Raw genomic sequence first — 6028 nt, forward strand, 5'->3', positions numbered from 1 at the left:
GAATTCAGTATCTACGGTGAATTATATTAATGAAACTATAATGATTTTGAAACTCAGTGTGGGAAGCTCACATAAAGCTTTCCCTTACCCCCCTTGACTATAATATATTATCCATTTTTTAAAAAATGCATAAATATATTGGATGTTCCTTAGACAATTCTGTTTTTACCTGGTATTCATAGTGTGCAGGCAATTCTGCCTAAGCAGAATTCATTTTTAAAATTCCCTGTCTCCTCAAAAACCACTTTGTGGAGCATAAAAAACAAAACAAGATTCAGATTGCATCCATCTAGCTCCCCCCCCCCCTCATAAGTTTTGAACTATACTGTAACTCCCATCAGCCCACATTGTATGGACAAGGGTGATGGGTGTTGTAGTCAAATAATCTAGAGATTCCAAGTTGGAAGGAGTGTTCTAAAATTTGAAGACAATTCCTTTGTAAAGCTGGAGCATGGAGGAGTTAAATTTTTAGATTCCAACTCTCAGAATCATCCTGCCAGAACTGAAGCCAACAGAATTTTGGGAACTGTCACTTAAAAAAACACCCTTCTCAAGTTGAGCAAAAGATGATCAAACAGAGAATCTTATGCATGCTTATTTGGAAGCAAGTCCTTCTATGTTCAGTGCCTATTACTCCCTACTAAGTTTACAGAAGAGTTCTAGCCTATCAGTGCAATTCTACACAAGTCTACTCAAAAATAAATGATTTCAGTAAAGTTTCTATAGACAGGTGAGTGGGTATGGGATTCACTTCAGTTCTCTTGTATTTCTGCCATGAATCCATACATTACATTTCCTTCTGCTACAAGACAGGAAAATCCTCACAGCAATTGCCACTCAAAAATGTTTATTTCTTTGTGTTTGCTGGGACAAACATTACATTCCACCACCAGAGTCAACACATTCATTCAGTGGGAAAAAGAAATTTGCTCAAATGTTAATCTTTGTAGGTCTGAGGGAAAATGCATTCGATTGGACTTGAACATCTACCAACTTCAGTGCATTCTGCAGAAGCAGAGCACAGTATTCATAGCTGGGCACAAGACTGCTGGCACAATTGTTCATTGCTGCAAAGTCTTTTGAGCACAATACCCCGTCCCCCTGCTTTTTGACGTTGATGAGAGCAAGCATCTCTCTAGAAGAATGCAAATGTCACAAAGAGAGGTACAAACACGCTTGTGGGTATAATAAATTGCCTTTTTTTCACTTCTGTTTAAGTGAATCATTTCTGTTAGCACCAATAGCTATTGTGGTAGTATAATACTTTGAATAATGGGTGTTTTTGTACTCTTCAAATAAGAGCATTTAAATCTGAGTGTATGTTTTGGCTCTATCTAGCTGTCTTGCTACATTTTGTATGCAAGTATTAAAAATAAAGGAAGATTAAGATGAATTTTGTGTGTGTGTGATCACTGAGTATGTGAAAACAATAATGCTAAAAAACCCTTTTAAATTTAATAATATATCCCAAAAGTGATATATTATTAAATTTAAATTTTCAGTTCTCTCACTCTCCAAAAAACAATGCTGTACAGCACTAGGCAAAAAGAAAGATTTCTGGTACCATACTATGTTTATACTTTTCCCAGGCTTTATCCCTGTATATTGCTTCACTCACACATTCATTTTTGACAGCTTAAATAATTCAAACTTGATGATTAGTCATCACTGCCAGTTCTAACTAAGATGTAGTGCCTTTAAATTCTTGATAAAATTCTATTGGCGCCCAAGAATAATATTTGAAATTAGGGATTGCCACTGTCTACATCTAAATTTTCTTTGCCACTGTGCCTGCGACTTGTAAATTAAATTTTGAAGTTTACTAAAGTACTTATTTGAAGACATTTTGTGATATCGCGAGAAAGAAAGAAAGAAAGAAAGTTTTTTTTTATTTTTATGGACTTATCACAGCTGTGAAACTGGCAATTCAACCTACTTCGTTGTATTTTGTCTTGGTTTCGACAGAGCTCTAATAGAAATGCATTGTCTGGGGAGGAAATACCATTATCTCTTGTTTTATAATTCAGTATTCACTTCCTGTGAGATCTCTTTATTTCTATATAGGGTTTCTGATTTGCTTGAATTCATTTTATAATTAGATATTTTGCCTAATAATTTATTATTTATTATTTAAAGAATGTAAATGATAGTACAAGATTACACTGTGAACCCATAACCTGCAATTCTGCATAAAATGAAAAGTTATTACATTACTAACTCTAGAATGTATGTGCTGTATGATCTTCTGTGCCATAATTTCAATACAATACAGTGGTGCCTCGCTAGACAGTTACCCCGCATGACATTTTTTTCGCTAGACATTGACTTTTTGCGATCGCTATAGCGATTCGCAAAACAGTGATTCCTATGGGGGAATTTCGCTGGACAATGTTTGGTTCCTGCTCCGCTAACCAATTTTTGCTAGACGACGATTTTGACAGCTCCCTCCGCATTCGCAAAACAGGTGTTTTCGGGACCTAAGCTTCGCAAGACAGCGATTTAAACAGCTGATCAGCGGTTCGCAAAGCAGCTTTCCTATGGCCAATCTTCGCTAGACAACAACAATTCTTCCCCATTGGAACACATTAAACAGGTTTCAATGCATGGGAAAATGCTTTTCGCTAGACAATGATTTCGCTAAACAGCGATTTCAGTGAAACAGATTATCATCGCCTAGCGAGGCACCACTGTACCTTTATTAGACGTAATGGAAACAGAAGACATCCTTGTCTCACAAGTGCTTGCAATTTAATTATGGCACACATAATAGTGAAGCATAATTTTTTTTTAATATTTTATTTTTAACAAAGGGTGACAAAAAGGAAAAGGGGGATTGAGGTTAAGGGGGAAAAGGAGAAACAATGACATATTAACATCCATTCTGTACATATTGCCATGTCAAAATTCCAAATTACTCCTTTTACTATTTTCTGCCTTCCAAATTTAAGTTCTCATTTCAATGTATGGTCTTTATATGATGTCTGTTGACTCAATCCATTTATAGAATAAGTCCCATCTTTCAGTTGCTTTTGTAAAGGACAGTCCTTCATCACTTCTGATAAAATGTCCATTTCTGCTGTTTCCCAAATCTTCTCTATAAGATCTTCTTGTTTCGGTACAGTCGGACTTTTCCAATTTTTGGCATATAGAATTCTGGCTGCAGTGACTGTATATTCCTTTGTCTTATCTATGTTATCAGGTATCATACTCAATAAAAACAGTTCTGGGGTTAATGGCACCTTACAGAGCAATATTTGTTGCGACACAGCATGTACTCTTTTCCAATACTGTTTCACTACTCTACATGACCACCACATATGATAATAGCTTCCCACATGTGCTTCACATTTCCAACACACATTTGATACATCTGTATACATCTTCGACAATTTTTCTGGAGTCATATGCCACCTGTAAAACATCTTCTATATATTCTCCTTAAAATTAACCGATCTTGTAAGCTTTATATTATTTTGCCATATTTTCAATCATTGATCAATATCAATATTATGCCCTATGTTTTGTGCCCACTTAATTATACATTCTTCAACCATTTCATCTTGCATTTTGATTTCTAACAGATAGTTATACATTTTCTTAACTATTTTATCGTTTGAACCTAGTAAAAGCTTATCAAAAATCATTTGTTTTTAGTAGAAACCTTCTATTTTGTCCTTTATATATCTAGATTCCAGCTGTGCTCTGAACCACCAGTCTATACAAATATTCTGTGTCTCTAGCTCTTCTTTGGACCTTAATTCACCATCCTTTTAAAATAAATCTTGGTATCTTAAAAGTTTTGCTTTTGTCATGAGATTAGGTTGTGTAAAGGCCTCTATAGGTGATACCCATACAGGTGTTTTTTGATAAATTTGTTGTATAATCTTTCTCCACGTTCCCAATAAAGCTCTTCTTATCATATGTAAAATTAAAATGCTTTTGCTCTTTATCCTTTTTATACCATAAATAAGCATGCCAACCTAGCTGTAAATCATGTCCTTCCATGTTGAGTACGCTTTTTCCAAAGTTATCCATTCTTTTATCCAATCTAAAATACAGGATCTATAATACAGAACCCAATCTGGAAGACCAAAGCCAGCCCTCTGTTTGGCATCTTGCATTGCTTTAATTTTAATTCTTGGTTTTTTGCCTTGCCATACAAATCTCATGATTATCAAGTTCTTGGAAAAAGGTCTGTTTTAATATGATAGGAATGGTCTGAAATAAGAATAAAATTTTTGGCAAGACACTCATTTTAATCGTCGCAATCCTTCCCAACAGCGATAATTGTAATTTATCCCATTTCTCCAAATTGTTCTGTAACTCCTTCATCAGTTTCATATAATTGTCTTTAAATAGTGTACTCGTCTTCTTTGTAATTTGGATCCCTAAATATCGAATTCTCTTTTCCTCTTGGAAGTTCGTCTTCTCTACTAACTTCTGCCGTTCTTGTTCTCTTATATTTTTAGTAAGTATTTTTGTTTTCTTTTGGTTTATTCTCTTTCCTGCCATATCACCAAAGTTTTTCAACATCGCCATCAGGTCATCTATTGAATGCACTGGATCTTCCAGTATAATGACTAAGTCGTCTGCAAAAGCCTGAAGTTTGTAGTTCTGTAGTAGCCTTTTATTTTCAATCCTTTCAATTCCTTTTTATCTTTAATTTGTTCGGTTAATATTTCTAGAGTCAAAATAAATAGTAGTGGAGCGAGTGGACACCCCTGTCTGGTACCTTTCTGTATTTGCATTTATTTCGACAACTCGCCGTTAATTCTCACTTTTGCCTTTTGTTGAGTATATACTGCTTTGATTAGCTTCAAAAATCTTTCTCCAACTTGCAATGTTTCCAGCAAGTGCAACATAAAATTCCAATTGAGATTATCGAAGGCTTTCTCCGCATCCAAGAATATCATGGCCATCTGTTTCTCTGGATGTGCTTCATAATATTCCAGGGATTTTAGGACTATCCTTATATTATTTTTCATCTGCCTTTTTGGAAGAAACCCAGACTGATCTTGATGCATTAACTGAATTAAAATTCTTTTCATTCTGGTTGCCAGGATGGTCGCATATATTTTATAGTCCACATTCAACAAAGAAATCGGTCTGTAATTTTGAATTTCTTTACCCTCCGTATTTTCCTTGTGGATAAGGCAGATTATCGCTTCAGTCCATGTTGTTGGTATTTTCCCCTCTTCGACACATTCTAAAAGCTTCTTAAATGGCTTAAGTAATATCTCTTCCAATATTCCGCTGGTAACCCATCTGGGCCTGGTGCTTTCCCAATTTTTGGAGAGCTTCTGTAATTTCTGCATATGTTAAGGGCTCATTTAGGGACTGAACTTGTTCTTTAGTCAATTTCATTTTGTTGTGTTTCCATATATATTCTTTCTGAGCTTCTTTGTCAACTTCTTTTTTCTTATATAGCTTCCGATAGACGTCCTCAGCAATCTTTTTTATTTCTTCCTGTTTAAATTTGTCCACTCCTTTTTCATCTTTCAAAGTTCATATTATTGTCTTCTCCTTCTCTTTCCTTAATTTATATGCTAGCCATCTTCCCGGTTTATTGGCGTTCTCAAAAAAAAAATTGTTTTACAAAACTGCAGTTTCCTTGCAGTTTCTTCGGTGAGTAATATATTTATCTGGTGTTGTACAACTTTTATCCTCTCTTTCAATTCTGTATTTGTTGGGTTTTGTTTCAACTGCCTCTCCTCTGAAGCTAATCTGTTTTCCAAAATCTCATATTTTTTCTGTCTTTCTACTTTTTGTTTTGCTGCAAATCTTATAGCTATTCCTCTAAAGAATGCCTTACTTGCCTTCCAGACCATAAACATTGAGGTATCTGGTCTCATATTCTGTTTAAAAAAGAAATCCATTTCTTCTTTTGCTTGTTTCTTGAAATCTTCATTTTTTTAAGTGAAATGTATTAAGCTTCCAATTAAATTCTCTTGGTCAGCTACCTACTTGTAATGAGACTGGGTTATGGTCTGCAAATGTATTAGGTAAAATGTCTATTTGTTCCAATTCT

Source organism: Pogona vitticeps, chromosome 3 (assembly GCF_051106095.1).
Source record: "Pogona vitticeps strain Pit_001003342236 chromosome 3, PviZW2.1, whole genome shotgun sequence".
NCBI lineage: Eukaryota > Metazoa > Chordata > Lepidosauria > Squamata > Agamidae > Pogona > Pogona vitticeps.